At 45.7% G+C, this 24866-nt stretch overlaps 1 protein-coding gene across 2 annotated transcripts in view; it reads right to left on the minus strand.

Annotated features, from left to right (window-relative positions):
* NELFA (negative elongation factor complex member A) overlaps positions 1–24866 on the minus strand; it is a 73815-nt gene that overhangs the window by 43201 nt on the left and 5748 nt on the right. Inside the window, exon 1 of one of the 2 annotated variants that reach the window (XM_084845027.1) lies at positions 24215–24662. The exons of the other annotated variant lie outside the window; for it this stretch is intronic. The gene's annotated coding sequence lies outside the window, so the exon portion shown is untranslated. Of the gene's footprint in view, positions 1–24214; positions 24663–24866 lie in introns of those variants that run through there. 2 annotated transcript variants of the gene reach the window in all.

A 24866-nucleotide genomic window follows, 5' to 3' on the forward strand; every position in this document is an offset into this window, starting at 1 on the left:
ATCTACCAGACTAGTAACTCTATCAAAAAAGAGATAAGGTTGGTCTGGCATGACTTGTTCCTGACAAACCCATGTTGAATTCTAGTAATCAATACATTATTTTCTAGATGCTCACAGATTAACCACTTAATCACCTGTTCGAGAATTTTGCCCAGTACTGATATCAGACTGACAGGTCTATAGTTTCCTGGATCTACTTTTCCCCCTTCTTGAAGGTAGGATAACATTTACCCATCTCCAGTCTTCTGGCACGTCACCTGTTCTCCAGGAGTTCTCAAAGATTACAGACAGGAGCCCTGAAATAATGTCCCCAAGTTCCTTCAGCATCTGTGGATGTAATTTATCTGGGGCATGAGATCTGAATTCATTTAAAATAGCTAAGTGCTCTCTAACCATGTCCTTATTCTGGGCTCAAATCCCTCTGCATATCATTTGTTCTACTTGTCCTAGGTTGAACACAACTCCCCTTGTGGGAGAAGACTGAGGCAAAATAGGAGTAGTGCCACCTTCTCTCCATCACCCATTACCAATTCACTATCTTCCCTAAGCGGAGGACCTGCCCCTTCTTTGATCTTCTTCTTGCTCCTAACATAACCAAAGAAGACCTTTTTGTTGTTTTAGCTTCCCGTGCCAGCCCCAGCTCATTCTGGGCCTTTGCCTTTCTGACACAACCCTTACAGGTTCGGGCAATTCTACTGTTTTCCTCCTTGGTAACATGTTCTTCCTTCCATTTCCTATACATGACTTTTTCGAGTTTCAGGTCATTAGAGAGTTTCCTGATGAGCTTCTTTAATGACTTCTTTAAATGTCCACCATTTTTCCTTTTCATTGGAATAGTTTGTGTGCCTTCAGTATTTCAGTTTTTAGGGTCTCCCATCCCTCTGGAACTCTTTTTTCCTTCAGCATTTCTAGCCATGGGATCCCACCCAACTCTTCTGAGCTTTCTGAAATTGGCTTTAAGTCCAAGGTACACATCCAACTAAGCTCACTTTTCACAGCTCTGTCATGAATTCCAAGATGGCATGGACACTTTCCCCTAAAGGTCCTGCCACTTTCACTTCATCTACCATGAAGAAGAAGGCAGCATCCAATCAATTAAACCCCTCTTCAGCAACAGACCAGCTTACATGCCAAAGACCTGCCTTGATAAAAACATCTTTGTCTGCCAGTTGAAGGACAACAGAGAGGAGGCCAACCTAGACTCTTTGGGAATCAGATCATGGGAGCAGCTCTGTCTCACTTCTCCACCAAATGTGCACCAAATGGTGGCAGGCCCAAGAGAAGGGCCTCCCCAAAAGATCTTAGAACCTGGGCAGGCTTGTATGGGAGGGCATGGTCTTTCAAATAGCCTGGTCCCAAGCAATTTAGCCTTTATAGGTCATAACCCACTGTGAATTGTGTCCAGAAACAGCCAGTGAAACTGTTGTAATATGGAGTCACATGCTCCCTGTAACCAGCCCCAGTCAATAGTCTGGCCGCAGCATTCTGGAAAAGCTGAAGTTACCAAACAGTTTTCAAAGGCAGCACCATGTAAAGTACATTATTAAGGCATGCATGACCATGGCAAGATCAGAGAACTCTAAGAACAGGCTCAGATGGCACACTAGCCAGCTGTGCAAACACATTCCTGGCCACCGCCAAAACTTGGACATCCAGGTTCAGGGCTGAATCCAGGTGTACACCCAGATTGTGAATCTGAATCTTCAGGGGAAGTGTAATGCCATCCAGCACAGATTGAATCCCTATTCCCTGATCTGCCTTTCAACCAGCCAGGAGCACTTCTGTCTTTTCTGGATTAAGTTTCAATTTGTTCACCCTTATCCAATTCATTACCGACATCAGACACCAATTTAGAACTAGAACAGCTTCCTTGGATCTAGATGGAAAGGAGAGACAGAGTTGGATATTATCAGCATACTGGTGGCACCGAACTCCAAAACTCCCCATTTCTATGACCCCATTTTTTGAGGCTAGTTCCCTAAGTGTCTCAACCCTCTGCATCACAAAAATGTAATCTCTACTTTTCTTTTCTGTATCATACTCTGTTTCCATCCCTCTCATTTCCAAGCCCACAAATACAGTGCTTCCACCTTATTACTTTCTTCTCCCACCTTAAAACCCTCTGTTCAGCAGGATTTCTGTACTGTGTGTGAGGGGCATATTTGGTTCTTGGCAGTATTTCCACAGGACAGATGGCCATTCAATTTTTCTACAAGAGGTGACTGCTACTCACCATAGGCTTGGGAACAAACTGCAGCCCTGTGCTAAAGCAAGCTACATATGATTATATGGACATCAATAAGCTAGGTGGGACCTAACATTTCTGTAACTGGAAAGACTGTTAACATGGATAATTTATACAGCCCTCCATGCTCCATCCATTAACTCCAAGACCATTAAGTGTAGCATTCTCAAAGGATTCCTATGGCAGTTACCCTCACACGGATCCATCTGAACAAATGAAATGATTTATTATTTCAGTCATTTTCTTCTTTGTGCTTACTTACCATAGCTAGCCAATTATTTGTACATGGTGCTCTTAGGAGATTTCCCACTGCAGTGCCTTTTCTTTTACACTACTTCCCAATATAGTGAATCTTTCTGATAAAAGTGTTAAGTAGCCCAGAACAATGAACGGGGCAAAAAGATACATTTACTATTAAGTCTCACATGCATTTTGTACACTGCTGTGTTCTATACTTTTTTGTTATTTCTCCTTTTACAGGCCTGCCTGTTGCTTTAGAATACTTGCCAATTATATCCTTAGGCCAACCTTCCCCAACCTGGTGCCCTCCAGAAGTTTTGGAACAAAGCTCTCAAGATTCCTAAACGTTCACTATGCTGGCTGAAGCAGGTGGGAGTTGAGGTCCAAAACATCTGGAGGGCACCAGGTTGGGGAAGGCTGCCTTAGGCTTATTTGCTGTTTATAAATGTATTCATTAAAAAGTCCAATTTATGACAGACAAGCACAAGCATATTGAGAGATGGCCTATATACAGTCAGGGCCAGAAATATTAGAGATCACTGTTTTGGCAGTTGGCCTCTGTACACCACTACATTGAAGTTGAAAGGAAACACACCCAGATGGGAGCAAAGTCAGGACGTTCAGCTGTAATTCAAGGGGCTTGACAAAAATGGGGCACTAACCATTCTGGAAGGACAGCCAGTGGCATACACACACCTCCGTCGTTGGTGGCTCATAAGTAATGGAACGAATGGCTGACAAGCAGCTGCATGGCCAGGTGTGGCCTCTTTCCTGCGTACCCCATGACCAATCAAGCAGATAAAAGGCCTAGAGGTGGTTCTGAGTGTTACATTTGCATTTGGTAGCTGTTCACTGGAACCCCCAACATGAGGTGCAAAGAGGTGTCCATGCAAGTGAAGGAGGCCATCGTTAGGCTGAGGAAACAAAATAAACCCAGCAGAGAGAACGCAAAAACAGCGGGAGTGGCCAATACAACAGTTTGGAACATCCTGGAAAAGAAGGAATTAACTGGCAAGCTCAGCAACAGCAAAAGGCCTGGAAGACCACGGAAGACAACTACAGTGGATGACCACAGAATTCTGCTCATGGTGAAGAGGAACCCTTTCACAACATCTAGCCAGGTCAAGAACGCTCTTGAGGAGGTAGAAATGTCATTGTCAACATCTACAGTCAAGAGACAGCTTTATGAATGTAAATACAGAGGCTTCACAACAAGGTGCAAGCCACTGGTAACGCTCAAGAACAGAAAGGCCAGATTAGCCTTCGCCAGCAAACATCTAAAAAAGCCCGCCCAGGTCTGGAATAAGATTCTTTGGACTGATGAGACCAAGATTAACTTGTATCAGAATGATGGGAAGAGAAAAGTATGGAGAAGGAAAGGAACAGCTCATGATCCAAAGCATACCACATCATCTGTCAAACATGGTGGAGACAGTGTTATGGCATGGGCATGTATGGCTGCCAATGGAACCGGGTCATTGGTGTTTATTGATGACCTGACTGCTGAGAAAAGCAGCAGGATGAATTCTGAAGTGTATAGGGCTATACTTTCTGCTCAGATCCAGCCGAATGCTGCCAAACTGATAGGACGCCGCTTCATAATGCAGATAGATAATGACCCAAAACATACAGCAAAAGCCGCCCAAGAGTTTCTCCAGGCAAAGAAGTGGGATGTTCTTCACTGGCCAAGTCAGTCACCTGCTCACAACCCAATAGAGCATGCTTTTCACTTACTGAAGACACGACTGAAGGCAGAAAGACCCACAAACAAACAAGCAGCAGCTGAAGGCAGCTGCAGTAAAGGCCTGGCAAAGCATCTCGAGGGAGGAAACTCAGCATTTGGTCATGTCCATGGGTTCCAGACTTCAGGCAGTCATTGACCGCAAAGGATTTTCATCCAGGTATTAAAGGCAATCCTTAAGTTTGAAATGATGTTGGTTTGTTCCATTATTTATGAGCCACCAACGATGTGGGTGTGTGTATACCACTGGCTGTCCTTCCTGAATGGTTAGTGCCCCACTTTTGTCCAACCCCTTGAATTACAGCTGAAAGTTCTGACTTCACTCCCATCTGGGTGTGTTTCCTTTCAACTTCAGTGTGGTGGTGTACAGAGGTCAACTGCCAAAACAGTGATCCTTGCTCTAATATTTCTGGCCTTGACTGTATTAGAGGGACTGCAATGCCAGGTGTGAGATATATGTGTTGATGAACCAATTAGGAACAAATGAGACATATATCCAAGTAGAATGTTGCCCAGAAAGTCCAGCACAGTCCCATTTACTTTCAAGAGAAAAAACATTTATTATTTATAAAGGCACCTAATATGAACTAGCCGGTGAACAAAAATAGAAACATGTCTCTGCTTGCATGCTCAATATCTAAAAACACATGAGATAATGAGAAGTTGGAGTGGAAAGGGGGAAATCCTGTACTAGTGGGGAAAAAGAATAAAGGAAGGAAAAATACAATAATTAACTCTCATTAGATATCTGTATAGTCAAGCCTCTAGCCAAGTAAGATGCAGGCAGCAGGGATAAGGCTCAAATCCAATTCTTGTTGCTAAAGGCATTAGACAGGTCTCTATTTTGGCCTCTTTACTTTTAAACTATCTGTCTGCTCATCTTCATGATGTTGAGTCCCATGCCCCTGCATTGTCAGTTACCAAAACCGCTGTATGCCAATGATGCTGTTTTGCTCTTATTGACCAGAACAGGGTGAAATTGACTGTTATCTGCTTTTGGAGCTTATTGTTCTAAGAAGAGTTTGATGATTAATTACAATAAATCTAAGGTTTTAGTGTTTTAGCCCAAAAGAGATATAAATAGACCTTAAATGGAAACGATATAGAGCAAGTTCCTCAATATAGGATATGTAAGTATACATATACAGAACTCTGGTTCTTGGTTTGAATGGAAGCAATTAACTCAGCTAACTGTTGCCAGCAGGCCATTTCAAGGTTTTTCTTTATGCAATGTGGGCTATTATACCTTCTGCTATTCAAGCTTATAAAGCTATGTCCCTGGACCAACTTAGGAAGGAAAGGAAAGGAATGGGATCAAACGTACCAGCCAAGCTCTTAACTTGCTGAAAAGACTGAAGGGTGACGCTGCCTACTGAGAAAGCAAAGTCAAGGTGGGGGGGGGGATACAAGACTGAAATAATGAGCCAACATGTTAAGAACAGAGGAAGAGGTGAACAGAAAGAGTTCTGTTATCATCAGCATAACTGTGATAGTGCAAGCCAAAAGAAGAAATCAGTTTGAGAAGTGGCAGCCCATAAAGAATGAAGAGAAGGAGGGAAAGAAAGCCCCAAAGGATGCCAACTGAAAGAAAAAACTGAGATGTTGAAAACTGAAACTGGGTGCTGTTCCACATGGAATTAGCTGGCATAATTAAAAATCAATTCAACTGCAATAGTGCAATTACCACTTCAATGGTTTTCCATATGGAATGGTGCCACGTGGTTTGTTTTTTGTTAGCTAACTCTTTGTGAAAGTATTACACATGGACTAAACATACATTTTGGGGGGAACTGAATGTATACGTAATTGATTTCCTACTTTTTTTTTGGTATGCCTTAAGGGTCCATATGTAATCTTATAAAGACTGGGTGGACCTTGGAGGTTAGGGCAGGTTGATTTACACTGCTGATCCATCTCCATTATTATGGGGTATCCTTTGCACCCAAGGGATTAAGCAGGTAGGGAGGTGTTCACAAACTCCGTTGTTAATACTTATGAATTTGCTAAATATTTCACTGCATTTGTTCATTTTCCAATTTGTTTGTACTTGAGTTGGCATTAAGGATCTTTCCACCTCTAAGGATAGAGGTGACCCCTTTACTCTACCCACGGTATTCTTTTTCTGTTAAGACTATGGAAATTTTCAGTACATGGTTGGTGGGGAGGAGCATCTAGAAAGATTCTTTTATCTGATGTGTTTCTGTAGACCTGTGAACTATAGGTTCCATTTAATCATTTGTAACATCAAGGGATCCAATACAAGATTCCAAATGGTGACACAACTTAAAAATTAAAGACAGAGACGCAGTCCTGTTCCAGGAGATTCACAGTTTAAGCACAGAAGGCTCAGGAGTTTGAAAACTAGCGATGGACTTTTGTCCCCTCCCCCGGCCCACCAATGTACGAAGCATGTCACAGGGCACATGTGCATGCCACTCTGTCCCTACAATCCCTTCCACACTTTTTTCTTCTGAGGGAGAAGGTTCTCAGGAGAGCGAGCACGCATTGACATTTTCTTTCGCATACGTTATTTTGTATGTGTTGCAAGAGGCACCTGTGCAGGCCTCCTACACAAACATACACACCTGATTTCTAGCTGTTAATTATGTGAATTGGTACTATTACAGCTTCTCAAAGCGGGTGCCCCAATACACATATGCAGATGCCAGATATCCAAACAATGCTTTTAAATGCCCAAGTGTTCACATTCATTCCAATTTTGGAGACAAACAATCCAACTATGCAAAAGAGTTCGTGCCACAGATCAGTTTCCTCCATCAAAAGGCAGCTGAGAGAACGCCTGTGCTCATTATCATTCCCAGAGTTGAAACAGATTTACTGGATCAGCATGATAACCTGAAATGTTTAGATTTCCTCCTCCATTTATCTCCCCTCCCCAGTCCATAATGGCTTCCCTAGTAATATGCTGCACTGTTTCAATGAAGAATGAGCAGATTATGCTTATATCAAAAATCAAATATGAGGTGTCTTTCAAAACAAAGAGGCAAGAAAATGTTACAAGGAAACAGGGCAAACAATGTTTGGCTTTTTTGCCCCTTAGTAATAACTTTTTGGCAGGTGATATTGGCGATATCCAGATAAGAGCCTTGATCTTATCTGGATAGAACCTCAATTTGTTTGCCAACCCCTCACTTCATCCAGACAATGGTTCAGGACTTCCATAGCTTTCTTGGCATCAGTCGAAATTGAAAAAGAGACAGAGTTGGGTGTCATCAACATTGTGATGAGACCCAACCCAAAAAGTCTGGATGACCTCTCCCAGTGGTTTCATGTAGATGTCAAAAAGCATAGGGGAAAATATAAAGCCCTGAAAAATCCCTAAGTCAATGGTTCGAATAGTTCCCCAGCACCACCTTCTGGGAATGTTCAGCCCGATGTGAGTGCCAATTCCTAGCACAGAAATTGGCCTGAACCCAGATCGGAACAAATCCAAATAACCAGCTTCATTCATGAAACCCTAGAGTTGTGCTGCCACCACTTGCTACAAGGCCTTAACTTTAAGGCCTTAAACAGATGGCCACTCGAAGAACTACAATTACAGGTAAGCAACCTGACTTTCTTCTTCTTGGTCTCTGTGCATCACACATATGGGCGAGTAACAAGCTAACTTAGAGGAGGTGGGTCAGTGTCTCAATGTAGTACCGACGAAAGCACAGCCCCGCCAAAGGCACAGTCTGCTCAGGCTCGGACGTCCAGTCTGTAGTGCTTAATAAAGGTAGAAGGCTTGGACCAGGTGGCCGCCTTACACAAGTCTACAATAGGAACCCCTCTTGCAAAGGCAGTGGAAGTCGACACTCCCCTTGTCGAGTGCGCTCGGATTCGAGCCAGTAGAGGTTTCTCGGCGACCTCATATACTAGTTGAACAGTGTGTACAATCCAGAATGCCAGCCTCTGAGAGGAGACTGGAGAGCCCTTATTGGGTCCTCCATAGCACACGAAGAGCCGTTGTGAGTTGCGGAAAGGCTCGGTCCGTGACTTAAAGAAGGCCAGTGCTTTCCGGACATCTACAGTGTGTAGCCGTCATTCCAAATCAGAAGTTGGGGATGGAAAGAAGGCAGGGAGCACGATCGGTTGATTAAGATGGAAGTCTGTGACCACCTTTGGAAGGAACGCTAAATCTGGCTGCAGGACCGTAATGGCTATCAGGAAGGTGATCTTCCAAGAGAGCAGACTCAAGTCCACTGTAGCAAGCAGTTTGAATGGTACCAACATGAGAGTGTTAAGCACCAGGGTTAGGTCCCACTGAGGAACGAAGTCTCTCACTGGAGGAGCCAGGTTTCTGAGCCTTTGCAGGAATTGTTTGCATAAGGGGTGGCTGCATATGGAGCACCCTCATAGTAGAAATCACTGAAGCATACACCCTGATGGAGTACTTCAGGCCTTTACTGAAAAGATGTTGGAGGAAAAACAGTATGTCCACTGGACAACATTTTGCTGAGTACACCCATTTTGCTAAGTACGAGCGGTGCGTGGATAGCTTCCTTGCCGCATCAAGTACAGCCTCCACTGTTGGTGGAATCAGTGGGGAAAAGTGGTGAGTGTTTGGATACTCCATGCCGTGAGGTTCAGAGTGTGGAGATCGGGGTGAAGGATCCTGCCCCGGTCTCGGGAAATCAAGCTGTCTATCCGCGGAAGTGGTAGGAAGCGTCCTTGCGCTAGGTTTAACAGCATCATGAACCAGGGTTGTCTGGGCCACCAAGGGGCAATCAGGATGCAGTTCGTGGCATCCTGTCTGATTTTGGAGATCATCCTCGTGAGGAGTGGGAACGGAGGGAAAAGGTAGAATAGGCGATCCTTCCATTCTAGGAAAAAGGCATCACCAAGTGATCCATGACCAACTCCGGCTCTGGAGCGGAACTGTCTGCAAACCGTGTTCGCTGGAGTCACAAAGAGGTTGATCTCTGGTTGGCCCCACTGGTTGAAAATTAGTTGCAGGACTGTCCTGGCCAGCTGCCATTCGTGAGAGCACCGGAGGAAGCGGCTGAGTCTGCCAACAGGTTGTCTTGTCCTGCTATAGAGAGAGTGGTCAAGTGAATGTCCTTGGCAACAACCCAGTGAGAGAAAGGAGGTGGGAGGAGTGTGTTCCGCCTTGCTTGTTTAGGTACCAGAGAACTGTGGTGTTGTCTGTGAGGATCTGGATGTGTCAATGTTGGAGGTACAATTCGAAGGTGCGGTGAGTTTTCCAAACTGCCAACAGCTCCAAGAAATTTATGTGGTATAGTGTTTCTTTGGAGGACTAGAGACCTTGTGCTTGAAGGGGGCCACAATGCACTCCCCAACCTAGGAGAGAGGCGTCTGTGGTGAGAACCCTGGATGGAGGAGTGGGAAGGAATGGGATCCCTTGGGTCAGATGCCTGGAGTCCATCCACCAGTCCAAGCTGAGAGCAACAGCCTGCAGTATCAAGAGTGTCACAAAGAGAAGGTTGCGGGTTAAGTCGAAGTTCCGGATAAACCAGTGTTGAAATGGTCTCATTCGTAGCCGAGCCCATTCCATGACCAATACCGTGGCTGCCATGTGGCCAAGGAAGCATTGGATGTCGTGTGCCCTGGCATGGCAGGTAGAGAATATTGACGTGGCTTGCACGACAAGGTTTTTGACACAAGTCATCAGTAGGTACACCCGGCCCGATCTGGAATCGAGGAAAGCCCCTATAAATTGAACTGTTCGAGTGGGGGTCAAGTGAGATTTCTCCTCGTTGATTCGTAGTCCCAATGCCTGAAGAAGATCCAAGACAATCACGATATCGCGCAGTACAGCTTCTCAGGAGGAGGCCACCAGTAGCCAGTCGCCTAGATATGGGTAGATTTCTACTCCCTGAAGACGGAGGCAAGCGCAGACAACAGCCATGCACTTGGTAAATACACGTGGGGCTGTTGAGAGGCCGAAAGGCAAGACGTTGAATCAGAACAGTTCCGCTACGATTGCAAAGTGCAGGAACTTTCTGTGTGAGCGTTCTATGGCTACGTGGAAGTACACGTCTTTGAGATCGATTGTGGCGAACCAAGAGCCCCTCCACAGGAGGGGGAGAATTGTGGCTAGAGTTGTCATCCTGAACTTCTTGGGGGTGACAAACTTGTTCAGGTCGTGAAGGTCGAGGATGGACCGAAGGCCTCCATTCTGTTTCGGTACCGTGAAATACCTGGAGAACAACCCCTCCGTACTGATGGTTGGATGAACGCGTTGAATGGCGCCCTTTCGTAAGACAGTTCAAGTTTCTTTGTGGAGGACCACCGAAGGTGGGGAGACCCGGACTGGACCCAAAGGTGGGGGGGTGTTGAATTCTATTCTGTATCCATGATGGACAATAGCTAGCACTCAGTTGTCCAATGTCACTCTCACACATGCTGGGTAATATTGGCTCAGGAGGTCTCCGAAAGGTGGATTGTAATTGTTGGTACGGAGGGGAATGGAGCTGAAGTCAAAGACGACGTTTAGAGAATCCCTCACCCTTTGCCTTTTGTTGGAACCTGGGGAAGGAGTAGCTTTTCCTCTGCTGCTGCTGCGGGAATCTGGGTGTCTGGTCCCCAGATTGCTGAGGTGAATAGGCCTGGTTTCGGTACCAGTGATGCTGACGGTACAGAAGGGCTTCAGGAGAGAGGGCTTCAGGAGTTCGGCCCGCAGAGTGAAGCCAGGCGTGCTGCCTTAGGGCAACAGATCCCATCATGCTCTTAGCATTGCAGTCCATGTGATGATGGGCAGTGTTGATCTGTTGACGCAAGAGCTTGGATGCCTCAGCATGAAACATTCTAGCTAAGTCACATTGATCCTCAGGGAGGTATGCGATGAGGGAGTCCATTTTCTCCCAGAGGAAGAGCTGATACCTGGCCATCATCACCTGGTAGTTGGAAATTCTAAGCCCCAATGCCGCTGAGGAGTAGACACGACGTCCAACGATATCAAGTTTGTGACCTTCCTTGTCCACAGGCGAGGCATGTGCTTTCTGCGAGTGACCTTGGGCAGACTCCACCATTATGGAGTTCGATTTCGGGTGTGAGAAGAGGAAAGACGCGTCTGTCTCTTGAACCCTGTACATCGATTCCAGCCTCTTGGATGTCAGGGTCAAGGATGAAGGTGCTTTCCACGCCTGTTGGACTGCACTCAGCAGGGCTGGAAGAAAGGGGATGGCCACTGGTGGGGACAGGTCCGTTGCAATAGCATCGAATACCAGATCGTGAATCTGTTGGAGAGGTTGTTGGACCTCGATGACCAACAGTTGCGCCATCCTCAGCACTTGTTCGGAGAAGTGGCCCATGTCTTCAGAAGGCGAGGCTCTATCTCGTGTTCCGACAACATCGTCTGGTGATGAGAGATGGACGAACCGAGGAATATGAGGAGGAGGCGGACTGGTAGTCCTCCCCAGATTCCTGCGATTGAGTAGGTCACTGAATCACAGCAGAAGCATGAGGTGGAACAGGAGGTGGCGGGGCTTGATGGTCCCAACTGGTTTGGTGTATTACTAGGGACGTCGAGTGCCTCAGAACCGGAGGAGGAGGGCAGAAAATGTTCTGGGTGTCGAAGCGGGAGCACTGTCCAGAATGAAAAGGAGCATGCAATGGCGAAGTAGCTCCTAGGTAGCGGGAGCAATCGAGGAAGAGATCACGGTCCCTACAGAGTCTCCCGAATGCTGTCAGGGGGTGGGGAGACGAGGCCGAAAAACAGTCCCAATCTCAGGATGGAGAATGTAAGTGATCACAGTCATATTGTCCCGTCTAATGACCCCGACGGTATCGATCCAGAGATTGGTATCGAGAAGGCTGTCGAGGGGAAAGCACGGGTCGATACCAAGGTGACTAGATGTCATAATGAAGCGGGGTTGGAGACCTGGATCTCTGTCCCATGGCTGTCTTTGGACGGGGTGGTGGGGCTGGTGTATCCCTCAACTCACCCTCCAAGACCGTAGAGGCCGGTTCCAGCATAGTCGTATGTGTGGTGGGCACAACACGAATAGAAGAATCCAGTAAAGGAGGAGGAGGTGGGAAATCCTGCTCCTTTTTCTGTTGTTTGGAGGATTTCTTTTTCCTCTTCTTTTCTGGTGCATCCACCACCGTTTTAGGGTGTTTTGCCCATTTTGAGAGCTTTTTTGCCACCGAAATGGCCAAGCTCCTTCCTGGAGTAGGTGGGTCTACTCGCACCGGCTCAGTGGTGGGCGGGGGGGGGGGGAGAGACTGGGTCACAATGACCGCTTCTGTACTTGTACAAGGGGCTGCAGAGAGCTGGTCCCTGGATGTTTGTGTCTTAGGCATGTCGACCGCCTGAAGGGCCCATTGCCACAGGATCACTTTTAGTCGATCGGACATGTTCTTGCAAGCCTGTTTTGATAGCGATTGGCAGTGGTGGCAAGTGTCAACCTTGTGGGATTCCCCCAAACGAAGAAGACATAAGGAGTGGCCGTCCAAAGAGGGCACCTTACTACCACAGGCCGTGCACCTTCTAAACTTTGGGGCCATAGGCCGAGGAAGAAAAAACGCATCGCCGCTGAGGCAAACAACGCTCCCCAACACGACCGACAATCTCCGTCTCTCTCTCGCTCCGCTCTCTCTCACTGTCCCTTATTTTGAAGATAAAGAAGAAAAATAAGATGAAGGAAGAAGTGAGGTATAGATCAGATAAGACAGAAATTCAGCGTGACATAATGTCAAAAGAAGTTCCCCACGAAGTAACACTAAGGCGGTCGAAAAGGAACTGAGGGGAAGGCGGGAACCCACACTACATATGCCAGAGACGGTGGGGGAGGGGTTCCCACCAAAAATCTATGCAGCTTGGAAATTTCCAGAACGAGTTTCCGCGCAGGCACAGAGCCCATATGTGTGATGCACAGAGACCACAAGGAAGAACTGAAATAGTAGTATCCCTCCTTCCTTCCTTCCCTCCCTCTCATCTAAATGCATACCTAGCCTAACAAAAGACATAGGAACATAGGAAGTTGCCTTATACCAAGTTAGACACTTGGTCCATCTAGGCCAGTATTGTCAATACTGACTTGCAGCAACTCTTCAGGGTTTCAGGCAGGATTTTTCCTGCTCAACTGGAGATTGATCCCAGGATCTTCTATATACAAAGCATATTCTCCACCACTTAGCTACACTAATAAAACTAAAACTACTGTATTCAAAGATCTTGTCAATCCACAAAAACTACAAAAGAGAAGTACAAAGGTGATAAAGGGGCATGAAGGCAAAGTGAACGTAGGAATGCTGAGGGAATTAGGTGAACAACAAATATAAAAAAGCACGACAGAGCAGGAAAAACAATTGTCCCTATTTTCTGAAGATACGGCAAGGAGGAATAGGTGTAAATTACAGTGAATTCATGGATTTTTCAATTCAATCTTCCTTTGGAGAGTCCAGGTTAGACAAGCATGTATCTGTATAGCAGATATCCTGCCTCAGACTAGGCGGCTGGACTTAATGGTTCGCTGGGTTCCTACCAGCTCATTTGTTATGATTGTGGAAACCCCAGATTCAAGTTCCCACTCAGTTACAAACTTCAACAGGCAGCTTTACATCAGTGGTTATTGTGAGAATAAAGAGAAACACATAATATAAAACTTGTAAAGCACTTTATACACTCAGAAATGCTATAGAAATTAAAATAGCACAACAGTCCAGGAACACCTTTTATGACAGTCTAACATCCAGGGTTATAAAAGAAGACAGACAGACAGACAGAATAAATAAAGCTTCAGTTAAATCAAGTCGTTTAACTAGCTGTTCAGACACTATGGCTGCAATGTAACAACTGTAGGAATAAGCATTATGTACTTGGGAATAAGCCCCACTGAACCCAGTGGGACTTCCTCCTGAGTAATCACGCATAGGGTCAGGATGAAAATTATGTAGAATTTGTTGGGCCTTGAAAGGGAGCATGCAGATATCCTGCTATCTAGCTGAAGGCAGTTACGAAGTTATAGGTGGAGACACAAAAAGAATAAGCTTATTACAGCAGTGTTGTACATCTGGCTAAATATAAGAAACATTTGGCACCAAAAATGTATCTTTTAGCAACTGTTTTTTATGATAAAGATTTTGAAGTGGCAGAAGCATTAGTGACTCTACAGCATGGCAGGATCACCTACTTTATAAAACTGTAGTATAATGGATGATTTATTACATTTAGGGCACAATCCTATGCATGTTTAGATAGAAAACGTCCAACAATTCCCAGCATTCCCTAGCCAGCATGGCTGGCTAGAAGTTGAAGTGCTTTCTTCTGTCTAAACATGCATAGGATTGCACTCTTAATTAACTATGTGAATATATATGGTTGTCTCCCTGCTTTTTCCAAAATTTGCAAAAGAGAAATCTAATCATTGAAATTCAGAAATCACATATTAAGAAGCCATTTACTGAATTTGAACAGTATATAATGAATATAAAGTCTTACAAGGGCCTACTGCCTAAAAATATATAATCCTGATAGAATGGGGGTAAGATATTAAAAATAATCAGTTATGGGAAAGGGATTTGTCTGTCAATAAAAAGTGGTGCAAGAGTTAATTAAGACCTATCCTGCAAGTATATTACCATTACACATATGCTAGAATAAGATGTGCCAACTGTATGGTGCATTACTCAAGATGTAAATGTTCTCTTCCACTGAGCTACAGTAAGAAAACTAAGACTACTGTATTGAAAATGCCCACCTCTTTCTCATATGGTAAAGCTGTATGACAGTGACCGGTTCTGCCCAGTCACATCCTTTGCAACTGGAAAGTTCCTATGTATATCAGAAGTAAGTTCCATTTTGTTCAGTGTTACTTTCTTCAAAGCATGCATAAAAGTGCAGCCTTAGCCTTCCAACATGGATGCTGTTTAGTATCTTGTCTCTAAGCAGATATAACTCTGCAATACAAAAGGTATGTGTTCTGTCTGACCAAAGGTTTTGAATCATGCTCCTAGGTTGTATAAAGGACCTATTTAGTGATAAACTAATATTTAAATTGTTCTTGCAACAATTAAGTATGCATGCTTGTTCAGAAAAATATGAATTTCAAAATGGGAAGCAATCCAATCTCGGAGAGATTTCAAGAATTATTACAGAAATAATTGGGTACAAAATCCTATTATGCCCCTCAATAGTTCTGCTAGGTTAGCTGAAAGGCACAAAGCAAAGAAAAAATTTAGTCTGGATATATTTTGATTGCAAAATATGCTATATCATCATGCAGGTGCTGGCTTATTTCTGCCATCAACTTTGTTATATTTTATTAGATCAATTTTGTTCATGTAGTATTCTTTTAGGGCTGCAGCCCAATTTGAAAAGTTTTAATTGATTAATCAAATGAGTCTGGGTTGAATTGGGTCACCTTGGATTAACGACAGAGGGAAGGAAACAATATCCAAGAATCAACAGAAGATCTTCTAGAAGAACCCAAGCAGAAAGCTGTACATCTAAGGCAGATGAGTAGAGCTCAGTCAAGGGAAGCAGGGGGCAGACCAGCACCTCCTGAAATAGCAACTGCATCACTGCCAAAACCCGCGTTTAAGTTTCCCTAAGGGACTGTGCAAATGCTTTGGCACATGTGCTGCCACAACCATTACTCCAGGGGCTCTCATTTTAGCAAGCCTCCCTAAGCCAAGAAAATAGCTGTTTATCCCAAAGTAACATGGGCAAAATAAAGACTGGAGTGCTCACTTTTGCCCTCAGCTTGAGAACATCAAAGCAAGGGAAGAATAAAAAAGAACCCTATGACCCTATAGCATGTTTTTAAGCCTCTGGGAAAGGATCACAAAAATACAGAGTTGCTCAATCGATTTTCACCACTGCCACTCACCACAGCTGATGGAGATAGCCCTGGCATTCCACTGACTGGTTGACCATCTATTTTCTGGATTTATCAAGACCTGTGATAGAAGTTGCACCTTCCATGGAAACTGTCACCAATGCCCTAACAGCAGAAGTAGTAAAGTATATCCATTCTAGTTGAGCGCTGTTTCAAAATGCTCTTGAAGAAATCCTAAAAGTGCAATCCTACGCACAGCCGGGAATGTCTAAATCCACTGAAATCAACCATTATATTCGAGAAATCACAGAATGCTGGGGAAAAATGGCATCTGGCTCATGAGCCATTTGGGGGACATATAGACCTGGTAAGCACATGGTAAGAATCCATGGTTAACAAACCATGGCTTGTTGAGAAGATGAGCAGGAACACCTACAAAGATATTGTAGAGCTGGAAAAAGTGCAGAAAAGACCAACTAAAATGATCAAGGGACTGGAGCAACTCCCCTATGAGGGAAGGTTACAACAGCTGGAATTATTTAGCTTGGAAAGGTAAGGGGAGACATGATAGAGGTGTATAAAATTACACATGATGTGAAGAATGTGGATAGGGAGCCATTTTTCTTCCTCTCTCATAATACTGGAACCCAGGGTCATCCCATGAAGCTGATTGGTGGGAGATTCAAGACAGATAAAAGGAAGTACTTCTTCACACAGCGCACAGTTAAACTATGGAACTCGCTACCACAAGATGTGGTGATGGCCAACAATTTGGACAGCTTTAAAAGGGGGTTAGACGAATTTCTGGAGAAGGCTAGCAATGGCTTATCATCCTGATGGCTATATGCTAACTCCAATATCAGAGGCAGTATACAATGTCACCAGTTGCTGGGGAACATGGGTGGTAGGCGGCTGTTGCACTCACGTCCTGCTTGTGGGTTTCCTGTCGACATCTGGTTGGCCACTGTGTGAACAGAATGCTGGACTAGATGGACCAGGGAGCAAACAGGAGTTGGCCAGGGGAGTTGCAGTGGTTGAAGAGACAAAGGAGACAAAGGAGACAGAGGCTAAGAGGTAAGTGGGTTGCAGGAAGCCCAGGGCGCTGCCCTTTATCCTTCTGACTGGCTGTGAGCTCACCAGGAGCTTCTGAGAGCTCCAACTGAATTGGAGGGGTGTGGCCTGAGTACTCCCAGCAGCTGACTGGGCGGGAAGCTTCAGTCTGTTTCCCGCCTCCCAGCTGAGCAGAGCAGAGCAGAGCAAGCTGCTCCAGCTGGTCCAGGGACTACAGAAGCAGGCAAGCTCCCAGAGAGCGAGCGAACAGAGCGAGCGAACAGGGGGAGCAAACAGGAGTTGGCCAGGGGAGTTGCAGTGGTTGAAGAGACAAAGGAGACAAAGGAGACAGAGGCTAAGAGGTAAGTGGGTTGCAGGAAGCCCAGGGCGCTGCCCTTTATCCTTCTGACTGGCTGTGAGCTCACCAGGAGCTTCTGAGAGCTCCAACTGAATTGGAGGGGTGTGGCCTGAGTACTCCCAGCAGCTGACTGGGCGGGAAGCTTCAGTCTGTTTCCCGCCTCCCAGCTGAGCAGAGCAGAGCAGAGCAAGCTGCTCCAGCTGGTCCAGGGACTACAGAAGCAGGCAAGCTCCCAGAGAGCGAGCGAACAGAATGAGTGGACAGGGGGAGCAAACAGGAGTTGGCCAGGGGAGTTTGGCAGGGGAGGTCAAGGGGGAGGCCCCTAACATTTTTTTTTTTTTTTTTTTAAACTAACTTTTTCCCATTTATTTGTCTTGTAACACACACTTCCACACCAGTGGGACTCTGCTTTTAACCTCTACTGAGTAGAGGAGCAGGCACAGGCTAGTCTAGAACAATCACAAAGCTAGACACAAAAAGGGAAAAGGGGCTATGGAAGGACAAGACTCTCCAGTGGTGGTGACCTGCAAGGTGTGTGCAATGTTTGTTTTCTTGCCTGAGAACAACATGGCCTACACCTGCAACAAGTGCAAGTTGATCACGCTGCTGGAGGAAAAAGTAAGTGGACTGGAGCGGCGACTGTCAACCCTCCGGGGAATAAGAGAACACGAAGAGTTCTTGGACAGAATGGGGGAACTACAGCAGCAAAGGGCAGACCAGAAGCTTGAAGAGCAACAGCAAGATGAGGCAGAAGTGGGAAATGCTGAGGAGAAGAAAAATGGAGTAGAGGATACTCCTTGGAAAACAGTGACAGTTAGGAGAAGAAGAACTAGACGCCACTCTGCACCAGTGGAAGCGGTGGAGCTGTGGAACCGATTCCAGGTACTTGCAGATGAGACTGGAGGACAGCCTGCAGAGGAAGAATCACAGGGGAACCTGCATGAGAGTGAGCAAGAGGCTAAAGGTCAGTCAAACAGAGGCGATGAAACCCAGGCCTACAAGAAGAAGAAGAGAAGAGTGGTAGTAGTGGGAGACTCCTTGCTGCGTGGGATCGAGACCCAAGTATGTCGCGAAGACCCGTGGACTCGCCAGGTATGTTGTCTCCCGGGAGGACGGATTAGAGACGTGACTGAAAGGTTGCCTGCACTCATAAAGCCCACTGACAGGTATCCCTTTCTTCTCATCCATGTGGGAACAAATGATACCGCCAAGCGGAGCTACGAAGAGATCACGTCAGACTTTGAAGCTTTGGGAAGGAAACTCAAGAACTTTGGGGCCCAGATAGTTTTCTCATCCATCCTTCCAGTAGTTAGAAGAGGGATAGAAAGGGAACGAAAAATACTCCGGGTGAATGACTGGCTACGAAGGTGGTGCCGACGAGAGAGATTTGGATTCTGGGACCACGGGCTATACTTCCTGGAAGATGGGCTGTTGGCTAGGGATGGGTTGCACCTCACAAAGGCTGGGAAGAATGTGTTTGGACACAGCATGAAGAACTTCATCAGGAGGGCTTTAAACTGAATCCTACGGGGAAGGGAGATGTAATGTTGGGGGTAACAATGGACGTAGGCGCATGCACTGCAATGGAGAGAACAGCGCTGATAGCGCCCAATAATAGTCTTCAGACACATGTAGGAAGAAAGCCAGACTATGAAGCACATGGTCTTCGATGTCTATATACTAATGCCCAGAGTATGGGAAACAAACAGAATGAACTTGAACTCTTAATACAGGAGGGAAATTATGACTTGATAGGTATAACTGAGACTTGGTGGGATGACTCTCATGACTGGAATACAGCAGTTGAAGGATATAACTTGTTCAAAAAGAACAGGAGGAACAGAAAGGGAGGCGGGGTTGCACTGTATGTGAAAAATACATATCTCTGCACAGAAATACAGGAGGAGGAGCTTGGTAGCCCCATCGAGAGCATCTGGGTTGAAATAAATGGAGCAAAGAATAAAAGGAACCTGGTGGTCGGAGTCTACTACCGGCCACCCAATCAAGGAGAAGCCAAGGATGAAACTTTTGAAAAGCAAATAGCCAATGTTTTAAGGAAGCATGATGTAGTAGTAATGGGGGACTTCAATTTCCCCGATATTTGTTGGGAGACAAATTCTGCAAAACATGGCCCCTCCAGGAAATTCCTGACTTGTGTGGCGGATAACTTCCTCCTACAGAAAGTAGAGGAAGGAACTAGAGGATCGGCTATCCTTGACTTGATCCTAACCAACAGAGATGACTTAGTGGATAAAGTAGCAGTTACAGGAACTCTGGGGGAAAGCGACCATGTTGTACTTGAGTTCTTGGTTCTAAGGGAAGCAAAAGCCAAGTGTACTCAAACGCGTACCCTGGATTTTAGGAAAGCTGATTTTAATAAACTCAGAACAATGATCAGTAAGGTCCCATGGCAAACAATGCTAGCGAGAAAAGGAGTCCAAGATGGGTGGGAACTTTTAAAAAAGGAAATTCTCAAGGCACAATCACAAACAATTCCAACAAGAAGAAAAGGTGGAAGACAACAGAAGAAGCCAATGTGGCTTCACAAAAAGCTTAGGGATGACCTGAAAACAAAAAAGGACACATATAAGAAGTGGAAAGAAGGCCAAGTAACAAAGGAAGAGTACAGGCAGGTAGCACAGAATTGCAGGGATGGCGTCAGGAAGGCTAAAGCGGAGAACGAGGTGAGGTTAGCGAGGGATGCTAAAAACAACAAAAAGGCTTTCTTCAGCTACGTGCATAGTAAAAGGCAGAGGAAAGAAATGATTGTTCAGCTATTAAATAAGGATGGCAAAATGATAACAGATGACAAAGAAAAGGCAGAGGTGCTCAATTCCTACTTTGGCTCAGTCTTCTCCCAAAAGAGGGTCTATGACCCCCCTGGCAAAGGCGAAGTACAGGCTGAAGGGGCAGGATTGCAGCTTGAGATCGACAGGCATATGGTCAAGGAACACCTCATTACTTTGAATGAGTTCAAATCTCCAGGGCCAGATGAACTGCATCCTAGAGTAATAAAGGAACTGGCAGAAGAACTCTCAGAACCGCTGTCTATTCTCTTTGAGAAATCATGGAGGACCGGGGAAGTGCCAGATGACTGGAGGAGGGCTAACGTTGTCCCTATCTTCAAAAAGGGTAAAAAGGAGGAACCTGGGAACTACAGACCAGTCAGTCTGACATCAATCCCTGGGAAAATTCTGGAGCAGATCATAAAGCAATCCATCTGGAAGCACCTTGACAACAATGCCGTGATTACTCGAAGCCAACATGGATTTGTCAAAAACAAGTCCTGCCAGACAAATCTGATCTCATTTTTTGATCAAGTCACCTCCCTTGTAGACCGTGGGAATGCTGTAGACATCATATACCTCGACTTCAGCAAAGCTTTCGACAAAGTGCCCCATGATATCCTGATGAGCAAACTTGCTCGAAGTGGGCTAGATGAAACAACGATCATGTGGATCCACAGTTGGCTACAGAATCGGACTCAAAGAGTGCTTATCAATGGGACCTTCTCAAGCTGGGGAGAGGTAACGAGTGGGGTACCGCAGGGCTCAGTCCTGGGCCCAGTGCTCTTCAACATTTTTATTAATGACTTGGAGGAGGAGGTGCAGGGAATGCTGATCAAATTTGCAGATGACACAAAATTGGGAGGGATAGCTAATACTTTGGAAGACAGAAACAAAATTCAAAGTGATCTGGATAGACTGGAGTGCTGGGCAGAAAACAACAGAATGGCATTTAATAGGGACAAATGCCAAGTTCTGCACCTAGGAAAAAGAAACCAAATGCACAGTTACAAGATGGGGGATACGTGGCTCAACCACACTACGAGCGAGAAGGATCTTGGAATTGTCGTCGATCACAAGCTGAATATGAGCCAACAATGTGATGTGGCTGCAAAAAAGGCAAATGCTATTTTGGGCTGCATTAATAGAAGCATCGCTTCCAAATCCCGGGAAGTACTAGTTCCCCTCTACTCAGCACTGGTTAGGCCTCATCTGGAGTACTGTGTCCAGTTCTGGGCACCACACTTTAAGAAGGATGCAGACAAGCTGGAGAGGGTTCAAAGGAGGGCAACAAAGATGATCAGGGGACTGGAAACAAAGTCCTATGAAGAGAGACTGAAAGAACTGGGCATGTTTAGCCTTGAGAAGAGAAGACTGAGGGGAGATATGATAGCACTCTTCAAGTACTTGAAAGGTTGTCACAGAGAAGAAGGCCAGGATCTCTTCTTGATCATCCCAGAGTGCAGGACACGGAATAATGGGCTCAAGTTACAGGAAGCCAGATTCCGGCTGAACATCAGGAAAAACTTCCTGAGTGTCAGAGCAATACGGCAATGGAACCAATTACCTGGGGAGGTGGTGGGCTCTCCCACACTGGAGGCCTTTAAGACGAGGCTGGACAGCCATTTGTCAGGGATGCTCTGACTTGGATTCCTGCATTGAGCAGGGGGTTGGACTCGATGGCCTTGTAGGCCCCTTCCAACCCTACTATTCTATGATTCTATGATTCTATGATTCTATGACCCTTGGTCTGATCCAGCAGGACTTTTCTTAAGTTCTTATGAGCAAGCATGCTGGTTCCCATGGATCCGCCCACTCCAATGAACAACCCGCTCCGTCCATGGATTTATTGTGACATCCGAGCCCAGAACTCTAGGTTGTTGGGGACAAACAACCCAGAATTTGAACCCATGGATCCCCCAACAAACCAGAATTCCGGGTTCAGCTATCACAAAGCACTCCTGAGTTGTTTATCGGAATGGGTGGGTGCATGGGAATCAGCATGGACACTCACTCCAGCTCATCTTCTCAATAAATCAGTTTGTTAACCATGGGTTGTTAAGACATGTGAACTGGATCACAATGTAGTATTGGGCCTCACTTCCCAATTATAACCAGCCAATCAATGCCAGCTGTGATTGGGAATTCATCTCTGAGCAGTAGAAGAACAGCAACTCAACTGTTAAGTGGCACCAGTTGTTCAGAACATAGCTCATCAGTTTTATAACAATTTCACTGACTCCCTGTGCATTTTGGCTTTAAAGTACTAGTGCTGATCTATAACACTCTGTACAGCTTGGAACCAGGGCATCAAGGACCACTTGCTCCTGTAAGAAACCTGCCTGTTCTTTTAAGATAATTCTGAGGCAGCCTTTCTTTGGGTGCTGCTACCTACTGGCACTAGGCAAGTGGTGACAGGGGGATCAGGCACTCTCTGTAGTGGTGCGCCAACTTTGCAGTACTCTCCCACTCTAATAAAGTTTGGGTGCTAGGTAAGAACAGTTTTATTTACCCAGGCCTTTAAATTCAGAGAGGTTTTTTTTAACCTGCTTGCTGCTTTTATAGTAGAAAGTTACTGACTGCTGTTTTATTATTTTGCATTTAAGTTGTTGTATTGCTTAAAAACAAAATTGAAGTACAATGTTTGATTTTTTGCAGGAATTCCTTGAGACACTTCAGTAATAATTTTGCTGATAAGGCAGGTTAAAACATATTAAATAAGTTTAAAAAAAGGTCTCAGAAAAAGAACTGAGATTTGGAACAGTTCTCCCCTTGCCTCATCCTATCAATCCTGCTTTTGTGTTTTTGTTTTCAGGAAGTGTTTAGATAACAGCCACCTGCAAAGAGCAGCACTTTTTTTAAGGCATCTTTTTCTAACAGTAGCTAAAAAACTGCATCTTCTTTAAAGAAATTGGGCTAAAGGATACATGGTGCCCAATCCCAGAGGTGATGGGCCAAACTCCATGCCCAGATGCCAACCACGAAAAGCATCACAGTTGGGCAAGGCAGGACTGCCGTGAAACTGCAACACAGTTCACCTACATATTATCTGGGCTTGCACAATCACAGCAGCCTACCGTGGCCTGTTTGAACCACAGTGCTCCAGAGCATGTGCCAGGAAGTTTTTGAATATTCAAGCCAAGGCTTCTCATGCCGTCCAAACCTAGGCAGTGGGGGTCATGCAAGGGTTAAACAACCCCTGCATATCCCTAGAACAGGCCATGGGTTAGGCATAACCCTAGAACAGGCCACAATCCCTGCCAGCCAGGTTCAAACGACACAAGTTGCAGCTTGAATATTAAAATGGCTACCTGCACATGCCACAGTGGCTTAGTTGATTGTGCGAAACAGCCCATTATCGCAAAGCTACACAAAGAGACAGAACAGGATCAGTTGTGAATGTGGATCACAACTGCTGAGATGGGTGGAATGACTCGCTCTATTTGTTACATGTAAATTTTGCCTTTCTTCCAGGGAGCTCAAGATGACATAGATGGGGTTCCCAGACAGTCTCCCATGCAGGTGCTTGCTTCAGCAAGTTACTGCATCATGTGCCTTTGGAACCAAGCCCAAGACAGTTTTATTCATCAGCCTTCACTTGCTTGTTTTCCAAAGTAAAACTGGGAATTTAGGGGTGGGTAATGAAGGCAGCCAGTGAAACTACCAAAAAAAAAAATGGAGGGGGGAGTTGGGCCGAATTTATACATGTCGCAGAATCAACTGAGCACGCTTTTCCTAGGGTGTACAACTTGACATGTTTGAAAGCTTCTCCCATTACCAAAAAAAGCCCTCCTTGCACACAGAAGTATAGCCTATCAGGGAGAAGGGGTCTTGCCCTGGCTTTCTCCATCACATGCTATTTTTTCTGCAACTATGGAGCTTTTCCATGGAGCTGCATTATAACTACGAACTCCTACCTGTAGCCTGAAATAAGAGAGTTCAAGTAAAGCATCGCCACTTGCCTCTGCTGCATGTTTAAACCAGGCCTAGGATGCTCCCCACACCCACCCACCTGAGGAAACCAGGTAGGAAAAGCAAAAAGTTACTTACAAGGAATCAAAAGCTCTGAGATGTGTCAAGACAGGCTGGTAGTACACACTGATGTGGTATAGCAGAAAATACACCATGATTTCTGGTGAACCACCCAGTACCTGCCGGTTGCTAAGATTCTTACAAAGAATGCTGAAACACGTAGAACTTGATCTGACCCCCAAGACACTTCTAAAGCAGGATCACTTAACAGCGATTAATTGTGCCATTAAGAGAGCCCAACTATGCATGGACTCTCGCTCTGTAGGTGTAAAACCCACCGATGGACGACAAAGGCTGTAGTAGAAGAAGTAAAAACAAAGACACCCCTCAAGGCTGGAAGCCCACTCCCCACCCCATATGAAAAAGTTAAATCCACCGGCTTGGTCCAAAGTAACAAGCGAGTTCCTCTGCCCCGTTCACCTCACGGCCACATACAGATTGGAAGAGGAACTAGCCACACGCGCGCGCGCGCTTGATTTTATCTGGTGGGGGATGCGTAGGAGAAACGCTCGAGAGACTGAGGGGAAAGGAGCGGGATGGGGGACGGGGGCAGGAGATCCGCCGTCGGGGTGGGCGGGGCAAGCACCCGGGCCAAGCAGCGTGTTCTGGCTTCTTGCTCCGGCTGAGGACCAGAGTGGGGACAGAGGGGGTCGGTCCCGTCTTCCGCGCG

Source organism: Heloderma suspectum, chromosome 3 (genome assembly GCF_057233095.1).
Source record: "Heloderma suspectum isolate Gila_16-S chromosome 3, 16-S_ref, whole genome shotgun sequence".
Taxonomy (NCBI): domain Eukaryota; kingdom Metazoa; phylum Chordata; class Lepidosauria; order Squamata; family Helodermatidae; genus Heloderma; species Heloderma suspectum.